This window comes from Marmota monax, unplaced genomic scaffold, assembly GCF_021218885.2.
Source record: "Marmota monax isolate L192 unplaced genomic scaffold, Marmota_monax_Labrador192_F-V1.1 WCK01_AAM20220418_F8-fsc00123, whole genome shotgun sequence".
In the NCBI taxonomy this organism is placed as follows: Eukaryota; Metazoa; Chordata; class Mammalia; order Rodentia; family Sciuridae; genus Marmota; species Marmota monax.
Genome location: NW_026692159.1, coordinates 1,057,751 through 1,074,822, shown reverse-complemented (window position 1 = coordinate 1,074,822; position 17,072 = coordinate 1,057,751). Strand labels below are relative to the sequence as shown.

General features: G+C 38.5%; 1 long non-coding RNA gene across 2 annotated transcripts in view; it reads right to left on the bottom strand.

Moving 5' to 3' along the window:
- Positions 1 to 17,072, bottom strand: part of LOC124076320 (uncharacterized) — a 153,863-nt gene that overhangs the window by 64,674 nt on the left and 72,117 nt on the right. For both annotated transcript variants that reach the window (XR_009224692.1, XR_009224691.1), the window contains one exon: positions 10,172 to 10,248. This is a non-coding gene — a long non-coding RNA (uncharacterized LOC124076320). The remainder of the gene's footprint in view (positions 1 to 10,171; positions 10,249 to 17,072) is intronic.

The window sequence follows — 17,072 nt, the reverse complement described above, 5'->3', positions numbered from 1 at the left end:
ACACACCTCAAGAACTTCTGGTCTCAGGGCCTTTGTATCTTTGATTCCTTCTGCTTTGCAAGGTTCTCTCCCCAGTTAGCTACTTGACTCTTTCTCCTGCTGGTTTCAGAGAGGACTTTCCTGACCACCTCATCCACCAGTGCACTGTGTATTCTATGCCAGCAATCCGTAACCACTTTCCCTACTTCTTTGATGAACATAGCATTTATCATCTAATGGACACCATATCATACAGCAGTTTGTTCACAATCTGTCTCCAATTTTAGAATGTAGTCCCATGGGGCAAGGGCCTTTGCTTTGCCAGCTGCTCTATCCCTCAGGCCCATAAAAGTGCCCAGGCCAGAGTAGGGGCTCCATAAATGTTTAGGCAAATAAAGACTCTCTGGGTATGGGTGTTGAGATAAAAATTGGAACTGGTAGCTGCACAAGTGTCCAAAAATAATTTTCAAATATATTTTTGAAGCAAAATATATTTTTGAAGCAATCCTATTTGGTCCTTTACAATAGAATTGATTGATCACCCATGGAAGAGAAAGAGAGGAGAGAAACAGAGTCATCGCCCAAGTATAGAAGAAAGGACCATACTGGTGAAAATAGAAGATAGGAGGAATGGAACCACCTGGACTATCCACACTAGATAAGAAGCTCTTTGGAAGCAGGCAGGGATTCATTTTTGCTTACACTTTTATCTTTGGTATCTGACAGTATTTGCTACATGCTCCAAAATAGTCAATCGATAAAATGAAAGAGGAAGAAGGGAAATGTCAGAAGTAAGTTTCTGACCATGGTACCCATTCAGAGTTCAAAGAAGGTGGGATTGGCTGGGCAGAAATAGTGTCAAGCTCCAACCTTTCTTGATACAGGAAGCGATGCCCAGAGTTCTACTCCTGAAGGCACAATTGCTGTGGTAGACTTGGGCTGTCTTGTATCTATCCACGGGCAAGGATGGACATTTTGGAGTCTGGGATCCCAGAGATACATACTTGCCTAAAAATCGAAGATCCATTGGTTGACAGTGCCATACAACCATCCCAGCCTCTCTGACTGGAATTTGCATGCCCTTCCTCTGAACAATTGTATGTCTTAGATTCTTGTGAGTCCAGTGAGTCCAGGTAGGCCTGTGAGATGATAGGCAGATGCTGCCCTAGGCCTGGTCCTACATCCCCATAGCACAGAAAGTTGGAAAGGAAACCAGATGAGACACACACACAATATTCCCTCTGAGGGAGCACTAAAATCCAGGGAGACAGGAATGGCCTGGTCACAAGTGCCCAGAACTGAGCAGTGACTTTGTGGAGAGGGAGGGAGCGAAAGCAGAGGGCTTATCACTGGCTCAAAGAAGCAGCAGTGGGAAGAGGTGAGTAATAATATATGAATAGAATAAAAAATACAAATGTTCCGTGTCAAGTGGGTTCCAGGGACCTGCAAGGCTCTCCCACAAAAATTAAGTCCTATGGGCACTTCCTTCTCCATTCCCCCTGCTCAGAGCTATGCACCACCTTCCTCATTCCCCCTCCCCCTCTCAAGTGACCCTTGAATGCTCTTTAACAGTTATGTGAAAATGCTGAGGGCAAAGACAGGTACTCCCTGTGACTGGTCTCCAGCTCATTAAATTTATCAGGACAATTCTGGCTGGGAACACCCTGAGGGTGGCTTAGACCCCACTGCAAGGTAGGAGCACAGGCCCTAAGGACAAGGGAGTGAGCCCTGGTGCTTCTAGTTGCCAACAACCTCCATACTCTAAATACTGCCTGGTATGCACCTAGCAGCCAGTCTGTACAAGTGCCTTGAAATAAATGTGAAAAATGTCACTTAATGCCTGGGTCACAAAAAGGGCATGCACGGTACACCTGGCACTGGAATGTGCATCCAGGAGCAGAAAGCAGATTCCGAGACAATATTTGTAAGAGAGACCTATAGGTCCCACCAGGATTCAGGCCACCTCTCATAAAGCCCTCCCTCTCCCCGCCTGCTCCACTTATTAACCAGGTACACATGGTGCTGCTTTTACAGGAACCAAATCTGGAAGGCTGTGGAGACCCTCAGCTTAGAGAAATGAATGAGGAAGGATAGCTTCCTCTCGCCTGTCTTTTACCCCCTCCAGCTTACCAAAATGCCTAAAATTGTTTTTGTTTAATTATTTTAAGTACTGAATGATATATTCTTATGGTTAAAAGAAACTGCAGTAAGTATATCAGTGTGTTATAAAAGGAACATTTTCAACATCTCTTATTATCCCCATAAAAATATCACTTCATAGAACGGTTGAAAATTCAAAATTAGCATTCCCCCCACTTTCTCTATCTCCTCCTCCATGAGTATGTAGGATGCCAAGAACCAGCTATCTTCTAATGACCACATAATACTTCACCTGAATTTCTCAGGAATATACTGTCTCAGAACTAAGGAGACCCAACTCTGTTGACTTTCTCAGACAATACAGGAAAATTATAGTGCCCAATAAACTGACTATAACTGGAAAATTGAGATTTCTATAATTGAATAATTTCTATGAATGCATATCTTATATTGACTAATATATATTCTTCACATACATAGTTTGCATTGCTATAATACAGAATTCATTGTGTGCATCAAACTGCACTAGGATTATTCTTATTTTTTTCTCTTGCCTAGTTATTTTAATAAAATTCATCATATTCTTTATGTAAGAGTTTATACACTTGGTTGGTTTCTAGAACTTACATATATTTTAGAAACTATTTAACATCATATAAATCTATTATTATAGATAATAAATGAGTGGTCTGTGGTAATTTGTGTTGGCTAGTTCTGCTGTTCAATATTTAACAGGCCTCTCTTTCAAACTGGCTAATTCCTGAAGTCTAGACTCAGTTTTTCATGAGGCAGAATGATGTGGTAAACTGAAGATAACCACAAATTCTTTGCCACTTAGCAGAGAGGTATAAGCAATTTTTCTTGCCCTGTGATTTCATCTGACAAGTAAACTGTGATGAGGTAATTTAAAATAAATGAAATAAGGCTTTAAATACCTGAAGATTCCACCTCCCCCATTTGGTGTGCTCCCTACAGGGAGTCAGCTACCATGGAGTCAAGAAGTCTAACTATCCTGAAGAAGCTCCAGATGACAGCACACAGAAAGAGAGGTCATGGGGAGGAGAAGCAAGATAGCAAACAAGCACAGGGACTGCGCCCTTCTTGGACTTTCCAGCCCAGCAAAGCAGTCACCTGAATGCAGGTGAATTAATGACTTCAGCTGATGACACAGAGAGCAAAAAAATGCTAATCTAAGCCCTAAATGAATTTCTCATCCACAGACTCATGAACAAACAGAATGGGAGTTACTGTAATCTGCAAAGTTTGGGGGGTGGTTTGTTTCATAGCAATTAGAAACCGGAAACATGGAGAAACAGGGGCTACACTGCAGATTAAAGGGCAAGCCACATATCAAAAGAACTAATGTGATGTTTTGAATTTATAGTCCTAGTCTGTTTTCTTCAATTTCGTATTTGCCTATTTGACATCCATTCATTGCAAGGTCAAGCAAATGGCCAAACTTCTTTACCTCTCTCTGCAATCCAGAGCCCACATTCTGAAATCACTTGACCTCTCACCCACTAAACCAGTATTTCTCCAGACTCAGGTACCTGACAACTAGAGACAGCCCCTAAGCCCCAAAGACTGCTGGAATTATTTAAACAAAATAATCCTAAAATGTTTACACAGCCCTCCCCTGCCTTCCCCACAGATAGCCCAACAAAGAGTGGCCAGTGGCTTCCTCACACTCCTTTCAACCTTTGGACCAAAACCCAGTACTTCCCCCAGGGCCCCTGCCTGGCATGGTGTGTCTCCTCCTCTGCAGAAATAAAATACCAAAAATCTTTGAATGACATTGGCAGTTCCTTGTTGTCACTCAGTCACCTCCTTAAATTAGAATCCTACATGCACAACTGAGACAAAGCCAAAGTAATCCTCTCCTGCAAGGAACTTTCAGGGTGTGCACATGCATGTGTGCCTCTGTGTCCTTGTAGGAATGCCTATATCCAAGCAGACAAAAATATGCTACTGCTCTCTCCCACTAATGGTGGTACACACTTGGATTCTACATGTGATGAGAACTGGCAGTATCACCAATGACAGACAGAGCATCAAAACCAACTATGTTTTTTCTCCCAGGGATTACATATGCCTATGTAAAAAGAAAGTAAAATGCATTTCAGAAGAATTTTTGAAGAGTCCTGGGTTCAAGTACTCACACTCTTGCTTATTAATCATGTGGCTTGAGCAAATCATTTAATTCTTCAGTTTCCTTATCAATAAATATGTACAGAAATCAGATATATATCATAAGACTGTGGCAAATATAAAAATTATATAAAAGTATCTGGCAAACTATGAAGTACCACATAGAGGCTGCTTATCATTGTTTGCTGGAGAATTGTGATCTACTAGTCTTGAAATGACAATATTTTAAATACGCATTTTAAATTTAGCATATAACTATTTCACTTCTCTGACTGTATCTAGTATCTCTAAATTTATCTGTGATGTTTAAAATGAAAAATATTTACTCTTGAATAAGTAGTTGGAAGAATAAGATAGAGTTACACTTGGATCTTGCATGCTGTCAATTTAATACCTGAAGCTCTCATAATGATGAGACATAAATTCTTTAGGAAAAAAGGTGTCTGTTACCATATTCCAAAGACCAACTTCTTTTATTTATTTTTATTTTTATTATTTTTTAAAAATATTTTTTAGTTGTAGTTGGACACGATATCTTTATTTATTTATTTTTATGTGGTGCTGAGGCTGGAACCCAGGGCCTTGCACATGCTAGGTGAGCGCTCCACCACTGAGCCACAAGCCCAGCCCCAACTTCTTCTATTTCTACCTTCCTCATCCATCTTGGGAAACTCTGTGCTACATCTAGATATGGATACACTACCCCTCTCAGAGGAAAGGCAACTGCACCTCCAGAAAATTTTCCACCACTATAGTGGACTTTGGTGGTTCTCCAGCAAGAAGCCAGTAGCACCAGGGGCATCTGAAGCAGGAAATGAGTTTCTGCCAGTAGTAAGAGCTTCTTTAGTCAGCCATCTGCTAACTCCCAGCATCCTCTCCTCGTGTTTCCTTGGCTTTCCTCCTAGGTTCTTTTAGGTCCTGTGGTTTCTCCTATGTAAATGGTGACAATTTCATGCAATACAGAAAACAGGTTTTTTGAATGAGGTGTGTGCTGTGTAACCATAACCCCAGCCTCTTTCTCGTCTCAAACTGGTTCCTGCCAATACAACATGGTGTGAAAAACAGGAAGGGGATCACCCAAATTTATAGAGAGGACATGAGTAGTCACTCACTCTAAGGGTTCCTATGTGGCTAAAGATGAGAAGGATCTTCAGAGAGGTTCATTAATGATAGTAGATTATGGATGATGACAGAAAGGTCCAGAGAAGATGAACAAGATGCACAATGCAAACAGGGGACATTGTCTTTAAAAGAGGGCATGAAAGTACAGAAAGAACACTGCTTTGGGGTAAGAATACAAGTTCTACATCTGACATTTTCTTTCACAAACAAGCTTTGAGCAACTCTTAATCCCAATATCCTTATTTTTCCTTATGAAAAAAAAAAAGCAACTTAAAATGCCCCCTTCAGAGTGCATTCCAAATACGAAAATTTATAGGACAGTAAGTTTTAAATCATAAAATAATGTTTACACATTAATTTTGAAAATCTATTCTTTTTAAACTTGTTTTGAAATAACTTCAAACTTACAAAACAACTTGTAAGAATTTTATAAATTCCTGTATATCCTTCTGTTTGAACTAGTTGACAGCATTTTACCACATTTTGCTTTTCTTCTTCTCTGTGTCAGTACTGTGTGTGTATGCATGTATGTGTTGACATTATATTTTTTTTCCTAAACCATTTGAGAGTTGCAGATATAAAGGCTCATTTCCACTTATTATTTTAGAAGGCAGCAGCTATAAACAAGTACACTGTCCTATGAAACCATGGTCTATCAAAATCAAGATTTTCCCCAAATGGTACAAAATAAAACTTGGTTTGATGATCCAGTCCTGGATCTTGATCACGTATTGTGTATGTCATGTCCCTTCAGTCTATTCAGCCTGGAACAGTTCCTCAAATGGGGTGGGAGGATGAAAAGTGAAGCCTAGTAACTGTGAAAATATTGCTTAGTTCCTAGTATTTCTCTGTTATCACACACATACTATGCATTTTTGTCTGGAATACCACAAAAGTGTCACTGTAGCTTTCTTAATGCAGTGTATCAGTAGGCACACATTGTCAATTTGTTCCACCACCAGCGATGGTAAATTTTTCACTGGATTAAGATTTTTTTTTTGCCAGATTTCTTCACTCCGAAGTGAAATAATTATTCTGTAATCATTAAAAAGTAGTGAACAGCTGGGCACGGTGGTGCATGCTTGTAATTCCAGTAGCTTGGGAGGCTGAGACAGGAGCATAGTGAGTTCAAAGCCAGCTTCAGCAATAGTGAGGCATTAAGCAACTCAGTGAGATCCTGTCTCTAAATAAAATACAAAATAGGGCTGGGGATGTGGCTCAGTGGTTGAGTGCCACTGAGTTCAATCCCTGGTACCAAAAAGAAAAAAAGTAGTTAACGCTAAGCTGGGGATACAGTTCAGCAATAGAGTGCATGCCTAGCAAACATGAGACTCTGGGTTCAATCCCCAGCACCACACCAAAAAATTAAAATTAAAATTAAAAAGTAATTAACATTACTTTACATTCTACCCTAAAGTGAGGTTTTCCACCTTCTTTTACTCATATGTTTATTTCCGTCGGTATGAACATATATGTATTTCTATTTTTTCAATGGATTATAAAACATTGCTATCATCATTCATGCCAATGATCAAATTTACCAGATTTCTCAAAATGGAATCCTTTTAAAGCTAGATCTTGTGTCCTTTGGCATGCTCACCTCACTCTTTGAGCACACTCTTTCTGGGACAAAATGACATGCCAGGCTCATCTTGTACTCTTCTGCCCTAGCTATAAATCAGTCATTTCTCCAAGGAACTTTCATTACCTTTAGTGGAGAGTGGTTTTCAGAAATAAAGATGTCAGGGTTAAAAGTGCAAATTGCTATTGATAGTATTGATTTTTCACTCTGGAACAACAGTACAGCCATATGGGGGGAAAAATGAACTTCAAACTTTAATTCATTACATATACAAACATTAATTTGTGATGAATCATAGACCTAACATAAAAGTTAAAACTATGAAGTTTCTATCCATGAAAAAATTGTTAGAAATTGAATTTCCCAAGGATGATAAACATTTTGCTAATAAAAAAAAACACCATTAAAGAAATGAATAGACATGTCACTGAATGAAAATATATATATTTCTACTGAATATATATATTTGCATATATCTATATATATTATATGAAAACACATACACAAAGAACTAATATCTAGAATATACAAATATTTGAGGATATATAATGCCGCAGTTTGGCTGGGCACAAATAACCGGGAGGTTGAGCCACTTGTAGACTCAAGCAGGAACGAACTTTACTTTCAAACTCATGCGAACGCCACCCACGGGACCCTCCAGGAACTCCAGCGAGCTCAACCGGAACTCAACCAACCCACAAGAACTCTCTAGGAACTCCGCGAGAACTCAAAAATAGCGGGCACCCAAGGCAGCAGGAACCGCCCCTTCTGGCAAAATGCCAGGCACCATCTTTTTTTTTTTTTTTTTTTTGACAATTTTGATACATTTATAAAAATGAGAACAAGATACAAAATAATTCTAGAATAGCAATCAGTCTTGTTTCTTTCTAATTGTTTTATTTTGGCTTTCATCTCTCGCTATTTTTTGGTGTTGTAGATATAGCTAATAATAGAGAAAATTGAAGTACATTACATAATTCCAGCATACAGGAAGCTATCAAGATTTACAAATGTAATGAGGAATCTCTTTCTTGTTATATCTCAGTATAAGAGCGTCTATCTCTTCCCCATGAATAAAACTGAGTTGTGTGAAGGAAGGAGACTCCAAACTCATTACCTAAGTTTAAGTTCCCACAGTTGCTCATCAACTGCCTAACTGATCATCTGGCTTCTTATCTTCTTTCTCTCATCCTTGATATTAAAATCTCTCTCCCCTAAATTGTTCCCATTGACATATATACACTTACTCTCAGAGTGTGTCATTCTTGGAGAGTAAAATTCTACTAATCCCTTGAAAAAACCTGAGAAAACTTTCTCATGATGAATTTCTCTTAATATTAACGTCATCATTAATATATTTCTCAAATATGTTCCTTAGCACTAAAATATATTCCTTTAATGTAGCACACATCTGTGTGATCCCACTATTTTAAAAAAATGCTTGTGTTGCTTCATGTCGTTACATTGGAAGCTTTGAGAACTGGTGCTGGGTTTAATTCTTTATATAACTTCCAAATCTCCCATGATTCTGATTTCTTTTTATATATATATATATATATTTAATTTTTTATTGTGGGTTGTTCAAAACATTACAAATTTCTTGACATATCATATTCCACACTTTGATTCAAGTGGGTTATGAACTCCCACCTTCACCCCATACACAGATTGCAGAATCACATCAGTTACACATCCATTGATTTACATATTGCCATACTAGTGTCTGTTGTGCTCCGCTGCCTTTCCCATCCTCCACCCTCTCCCCTCCCCTCCCCTCCTCTCTCTCTACCCCCTCCACTGTATAACCCTGAGGGTCTCCTTCCATTACCATGCAATTTCCCTTCTCTCTCCCTTTCCCTCCCACCTCTCATCCCTGTTAAATGTTAATCTTCTTCTCCTGCTCTTCGTCCCTACTCTGATCTTAGTTACTCTCCTTATATCAAAGAAGACATTTGGCATTTGTTTTTTAGGGATTGGCTAGCTTCACTTAGCATAATCTGCTCTAATGCCATCCATTTCCCTGTAAATTCTATGATTTTGTCATTTTTTAATGCAGAGTAATACTCCATTGTGTATAAATGCCACATTTTTTTTTTATCCATTCGTCTATTGAAGGGCATCTAGGTTGGTTCCACAGTCTTGCTATTGTGAACTGCCAGGCACCATCTTGAACTGGCCATGACTCTCAACAATATAAATAGAATGTGTATCAAAATATGTAAATATATAAATAACTCTGAAAATTAAAAACAGACAAATGACCTTTAGAAGACAATTGAGCAGTTTCATACAAAAGCTAAACCTACTCTTAACATCCAGCAACTTCATTCCTTGGTATTTAAAGAAATGAGTTGCAAACCTATGTTCACATAAAAACCTGCCCATGAATTGCCAAAATATGGAAGCAATAAAATGTCCTTCAGTAGCTGAAAGAAAAAACAAATTGTGGTATATTTGGATAAGGACATAGTGTATAACAATAAACTAAATGAATCTCAACTCATGAAAAGACATGGAAGACATGCATGCATACTGCTAGGTGAAAGAAGCTAATGTGAAGGTTCAATTCCAACTATATAATATTCTGGAAAAGGCAACACAATGAAGACAGTAACAAGGTCATTCATTGCCAGGGGAAGGAAGAGGAGGAATGAATTGGCAGAACACTGGATTGTTAGGGCTATTCCGTTTTTGTTGTTGTTGTTGTTGTTGTTGTTGTTTTGTGGTGTTGGGGATTGAACCCAAGGCCTTGTGCATGTGAGGCAAGCACTCTACCAACTCAGCTATATCCCCAACCCCTGAAATTATTCCTTTTTTTAATCTTTTATTAGTGTATTACAGTCATGCATAATACTGGGGTTCATTTTGACATAATTATACAAACACAGAATATAATTTTCTCCAATACTTCCCTTTCCCATACCTTCTTCACACTCCCTCTTCCCCTTCCTCTACTCTACTGATCTTTCTTCTATTTACATACAGTTTTTTTAGTGCATTATAGATATACATTAAGGTGAAATTCACTGTGGTTTATCAGGAAAGTTTGGTCATATTCATTCCACCAACCCTCCCTTTTTCTCTCCTCCTTCCCACTCAATATCATTCCTCTATTCCACTGACCTCTCTTGTATTTTGATGGAATTCACCACCACCACACATTTTCCCCTTATTTTGCTCTAGTTTCCACATATGAGAGAAAACATTTGACCCTTGAATTTCTAGATCTGGCTTATTTACCTTAGCATGACAGTTTCCAGTTCCATCCATTTACCGGCAAGTGCCATAATTTCATTCTTCTTTATGGCTGAGTAAATCTACATTTTAGAACAAAAGATAGATATCTTTTTAATTTTTTGTAGCTGTAGATTGGCAGCATTCCTTTATTTTGTTTATTTTTATGTGGTGCTGAGGATTGAACCCAGTGCCTCACACATGTTAGGCAAGAGCTCTGCCCCTGAGCCACAGCCCCAGCCCTCACATTTTCTTTATCCATTCATCTGTTCATGAGTATCTGTGCTTGTTCCAAAACTTGGCCATTGTGAGTTGTGTTGCTATAAACATTGATGTGGCTGTATGCCCATAGCATACTATTTTTATATCTTTTGGCTATATACCAAGGAATGGGATACCTGAGTCACATGGTGGTTCCATTCCTAGGCTTTTGAGGAATCCCCATACTGTTTCCAGTGTGGCTGTACTAATTTTTAGTCCCACCAACAATGTATGAGTCTGTCTTTTTCCCCATGTCCTCACCAGCATTTATTGGTATTTGCATTCTTGATAATTGCCATTCTGACTAGAGATGAAATTTCAATGTAGTGTTGATTTGCATTTCCCTGATTGCTAGAAATATTGAACATAATTTCAAATATTTGGTGACCATTTACATCTTTTTTTTTGACAAGTGTTTAGTTCTTTAGCCCATTAATTAACTGAATTATTTGCGGGGTTTTTTTGTTTTGTTTTTGTTTTAGTTTTTTGGTGCTGGGGATTGACCCCAGGGCTTTGTGCATGCAAGGCAAGCACCCTACCAACTGGGCTACATCCCCAGCCCTGTGGGGTTTTTTGGTGTTAAGTTTCTTGAGTCCTTTACATATTCTGAATATTAGTCTCCTGTCTGAGGAGCAGACAGCAAAGATCTTCTATTTTATAGGCTCTCTCTTCACAATCTTGTTTCCTTTGTAGTGCAGAATATTTTTAATTTGATGCCATCCCACTTATTGACTTGTGTTTTTATTTCTTGCACTTTAGGAGTATTGTTAAGGAAGCTGGTGCATGTTCCAATATATAAATGTTGAGCCTATGTTTTCATCTAGCAGTTGCAGAGTTTCTGGTTTAATCCCTGGGTCTTTGATGCACTACGAGTTGACTTTTGAGCACAGTCAGAGATAGGGCTTAAGTTTCATTATTCTAGATGTGAATAACTGAATAAGGACTAGAAGATGAAAAGATCTCCCATGGTCTTGGATAGGAAGAATTACTATTATCATAATAGCCATACTACCATTATTCAGATTCAATTTAATCCCCATCAAAATATTCATATCTTTCACAGAACTAGAAAAAAAAAAAAATAAGAGACCCAGAATAGCCAAAGCAATCCTGAGCAAGAACAACAATGCAGGAGGCCTCACCATACCAGACCTCAAATTATACCACCGAGCTGTAGTAACAAAAACAGCACGGAATGGGCACCAAAATAGACATAAATAGACAAAACAGACCAACAGACTAGAATACAAAACAGAGAGATAAATCCATATCTGTACAGTCACTTGATACTGGACAAAGGTGCCCAAAACATGCATTAGAGAAAAGATAGCCTTTTTTAACAAATGGTGCTGGGAAAATTGAAATTATTGTTTATGATATTACAATGATGAATACATGTCAACACACATCTCTAACACCCGTAGAATGTGTAGCACCAAAAGCAATCCCTAAAGCAGAAATTGTAGCTCAGTGGTAGAGCGCTTTCCTAGCACTGTGAGGCACTGGGTTTGAGGCACCACATAAAAATAAATAAATAAATAAATGGATTGTGTCTATCTACTACTGAAAAAAAATTAAAAACAGAAGCAAATCCTATTCTAAACTATAGGCTTTAGTGAATAACAATGTATCAATATTGACTCATCAATTGCAATACATTTATCACACTTATACAAGATGCTAATAGGAAAAAATATGTTTGGGGGGGTATGAGGTTAGACAAGAACACTCTATACTTTCCACTCGATTTTTCTGTAACCTTCACACTGTCATCGGAACTATTCACTAATAACAAAAGGCAAATAACTACTTTTTTAAATGAGCAAAAGTCTTTTAGTGTAAGGGAAATCGAGTAAGATACTATTCCATATTAAAATCTGGATGGCTAACATTTTAAAAACTGATAACTCTAATTGATGTTGGGAATGTAAAATGATGGCATAGTCTCATTACAGGACTTCTAGGCAGTTTTATTAAACATCTGAAGATGTACCTACACTATGACCCACTATCCATCCCTAGAATAAAAAAACACATACACTAAAGTTTTCCATTAGAATGTTTATTAAGCAATGGAAACAACCCAAATGTCCATCCACACAGGAATGAATAAAACAAATTGTGTCATATCTCTATAAACAATACCACTCAGCAAACTACTAATTACACAACACAAAAGTGACTCTCAAAAACATTATGTTGAGTGGAAGAAGCCGAGACACAAAAGAAGATCATACCTGTATGGTTCAATTTACTCAGAAATAAAGAACAGGCAAAAGTATTCTACGATGATAGAAATCAGAAGGGAAATGGCCCAGAACTGGATGTTCAAGGGACATTGATTGCAAAGAGGGACAAGAAAAACTTTAGGAATGATGAAAATGTTCTATAACTACTGAGATGCTTACATGGTTCTATACCATTGTGAGAACTCATCAAGCAGAGTCTCCTAATTTATATAAATACACCTAAATTTCAAAGACAGATTGGGGTATTACCTTTAAAGACCTCAAAAAATAGAAAAAAATTGATGCAATAATTCTAAACATAACAAAACTTTAGATTCGAGTGTAAAGACAGAATGTATTGTTTTGTGCCAGGGCTTGAACCTAGGGCTGCTTAACCACTGAACCACATCCCTAGCCCTTTCTTATTTTTTATTTTAAGAAAGGGCCTTGAGAAAATTGCTGAGGCTAACCTTGAACTTGTGATACTCTTGCCTCAGCCTTGCTGATCTCTGGGATTAGAGGCATGTGCCACCACAGCCAGCTTGGCAGAATGCTTTTCAATATTGGGAAAAACTAATGGAATATATTTCCCATGAGTAATTGTTGAAAATACTACTAAACTTCAACTTCAACTTTGCCTGCATGTGCTCTGTTACAGAATCCACTCTTTGTACAATTCACATAAGCACATATTTCAGCTACTGTGTGTTATAGACTGAATTCTGTCCCCTAGCCATGAAATTCATATATTGAAGCCCTAATGCCCCATACTTCAGAATATGATCTTATTTAGACATAGGGTTTTCACAGAGGTAATTCAGTTGAAATAAGGTCATTAGTGTAGGCCTTTAAGCCAATATGGTTGGTGTGCTTACTAAACAAGGAATTTTTTTGGTGGGGGGTACCAGGGATTGAACCCAGGTGTGTGCAGCACAGGGTGGAGGTGAGGATGGGGTGGGGTGTATGCTTGCCCACTAAGCCACATCCCCAGCCCTTTTTTTGCATTTTATATAGAGACAGGGTCTTGATGAGTTGATTAGAGCCTCACTAAATTGCTGAGTCTTTGAACTCGCAATCCTCCTGCCTCAGCCTCCCAAACTGCTGGGATTACAGGTATGCACCACCATGCCTGGCCAAGATAAGGAAATTTAGAGACAGGTGCATCACAAAGGGAAGGCAGTTAGGAAGCCACAGGGAAAAGGCAGAAATCCACAAGCCAAGGTGTGATGCTGAGAACAGATCTGTCCTACACAGCCCTCAGAAGGATCAAGAAGGATCAAGCTGGCTGACACCTTGATCTCTAGTCCACAGAACTGAGAGAAAATAAGTTTCTCTTGTTTAAACCACCCAGTCTGTGGTGCACTTACAGTAGCATTAGCAAAATAAAATACCAAGGTTTAGTTAACCAATACCAGCCCCCCCAAATCTAGTTCAGATATCAGTTACCATTCTGTATCAACTGAATCACTGCATGAATGCAGATTCTGCTAACTCCCCAGTTCACATATCACTATGTAAATATCCGACATATACATGAAAAGTGACAAATCACATCACTTACTAGAAAGCCTGTCAATGATTGGTCACTGCACATCTAAGATTTAGCACATACAGAGCAAAACATGTTAATTGTGTTGCTTACTTTTGTCCTCGTGATAAAGTTATGTGATACTTTTCAAAAATGGATAACAGAAGAGGAACAAGACAAAGAATGAAAATGCAGCCAGTCAATAAAAGCACTAAACATAAAATTGGAAAGTGGTTAGATATGAAAGATGGAGGTGTCCCAGAGGAAGTGACACTGGCAAAAACCTTCATACTAAAGGAACTTTTGTAGAAACTTCACAATGTTAAAAATGCAAAGAATAAAATGTTAGAAGCTAACCTGTACTTAGAAAAATGATAATTGGCCAAAGCAAAGATACTTCATAGCATAAATCACAAGATTATAATATTATAATATACATATTTTGGTTTTGTTCATGGTTCCTAGCTTATAAATTTCTACCCAAGCCAAGCCATAGAAACTAGAATTTCTCTTCCCCAAGGTGAGTAGGCCTCCTTTCTCTTTCTCCCAACACCCCACCTCTTTTATACCAGGGATTGAACCCACGGTCATTTAACCACTGAGCCACATCCCCACATCCCCTGCCCTTTTTATTTTATTTTTTATTTTTTGAGAAAGGGTATCACTAGGTTGCTGAGGCTGGCCTTGAACTTGTGATCCTCGTGCCTCAGCCCCGTGAGCTACTGGGATTATAAGGAACACACCTCTATTCCTGGCTGCCTTCTGTCTTGGAGACGGCTATAAAGAAATGCTCTGACCTATCTAGTCTTATAGTAGATAATAAAACCCCTATTTCAGAAGGGACCCTGACCCATAGTCAGGAGGGGAAAATGCTACACAAAAAGGCCAAGAAGAAACCGAGTAGACAGGCCTTGCTAGGTCTCTCCACTCAGTCTATTATATCCTAGCCTTTTTGTCCAGTTACATTTCTACATCATTGTCCCTGCTTTATTCATGCTTATATAATAAGTCTCCATAAGAATCCAAAAGGACAGGGTTCAGAGAGCTTAAGAATAGCTGAATATGTAGAGATTCCTGAACAGTGGAGCACCCAGGAAGGGCACAGAAGCTCTGTGCCCATTCCCTTATATTTCAACTCATGCATCTCTTCATCTGTAGTTTTTGTAATATCCTTTATAATAAACCAGAGAAAGTATTTCCCTGAGTTCTGTGAGCCACTCTAGCAAATTAATTGAACACAGAGGGGGGTTGTAAGGACCTCAATTTGTAGCTGATCCGTCAGAATCACAAGCTCCCAATTGACATTTGAGATGGAGAGAGGGACATTATTGGGGACTAAGCCCTTAACTTGTGGGACCTGATGCTCAGTGCATGCAGTATCCAAATAGTGTCAGAATTCAATTTGATTACAGGACACCCAGGTGCCATCCATGGTTGATATGTGGGGGAAAGTCACTACACACCTGGTGTCGGAAGCAATCAGTATTCTAAGAGGATAGTAGGAGAAACTAAGTCTGAGTTTGAGTCTGTATTGGAAGTGGTTCTTTTCCACACAATGACCTATGTGTTGCAAAGCCATTCTGATTTTCAAGGAAGATTCTCGCAGAGTCTGTCACTATTGCTGTCACCCATACCAAAGCAGCTACTGCCCTAGAGCTAATTAGGAAGCTCCTGTGAATCTGCCTATGCATCTGTCTGCGACTTGCTACAGAGTATAATAAACCAGTCTCTTCTACCTTCTACATCTTATGCAAGTGTCTCTCATTGGCAAATTTTAATTAGGGAACACTTATTAAAAGTGGAAGAGAGAGCCAGGTGCAGTGGTGCAACCCAGTAATCCCAACGGCTCAGGAGGCTGAGGCAGGAGGATGGCGAGTTCAAAGCCAGCCTTAGAAACTTAGCAAGGCGCTAAGCAGCTTAGTGAGACTCTGTCTCTAAATAAAAAAAAAAATATATATATATATATATATATATATATATATATATGTATATATATATATATATATATATATTTCAGTGGTTAAGTGTCCCTGGGTTCAATCCCTGTTGTACACATACACACACACAAAGTGGAAGAGAGAAGCAGAAGAGTAAGAGAAGTCTGACCCATCATTTCTGGATTTGAAGATGGAGGAAGAGCATCAGGAGCCAAGGTGTGTAGGCAGTCTCTACATACTGGGTATCACTTTTAGCTGCCAGCCCTCCAGGAATCAGGAATCTTGGTCCTATAATGGCAACAACCTGAATGTTCAAGAAAATGATTCTCATTTCCAGCCTCCAGAAAAGAAGGCAGCTCTACTGACTCATTGATTTTTGCCTGATGAGAAACTTGTCCAACTTTGGCTGTAGAAAACTGTAGGATAACAAATATGTGTTGGTGAAGCCACTGAGTTTGTGGTAATTTGTTATAGCAGCAATAGACAACTAATACAGTGGTCATGCAGAGTTCATAGCAGGCATCCAGGAAAGCAAACAAGGGCATAAGTGGAAAAATATGGCAAAAAGACTAACTGTAAGGATTGAACCCACTGAAATGCAGGGCAAAACTAAACTAAAGGTAGTGATTTTGATTACAGATTTAAAAAATATAAATTCTATAAACCCTGATAATGTAGAAATAAGGTTAAGGAAGAGAAAAAGTATATATATAACATGGTTAGCATTCTTTATGGAAACAAGTTCATCTTTCACACCTCAGTTCAAATCATATCCTTCTAATTAAATAAAGTAATATATATCCATATATAATTTTTTTTCGTATTTTTAGTTGTAGATGGACATGATATCTTTATTTTTTATGTGGTGCTGAGAATCAAACCCAGTGTCTCACACATGCTAGGTAAACACTCTACCACTAAGCCACAACCCCAGCCCTCCATAAATTTTTAAA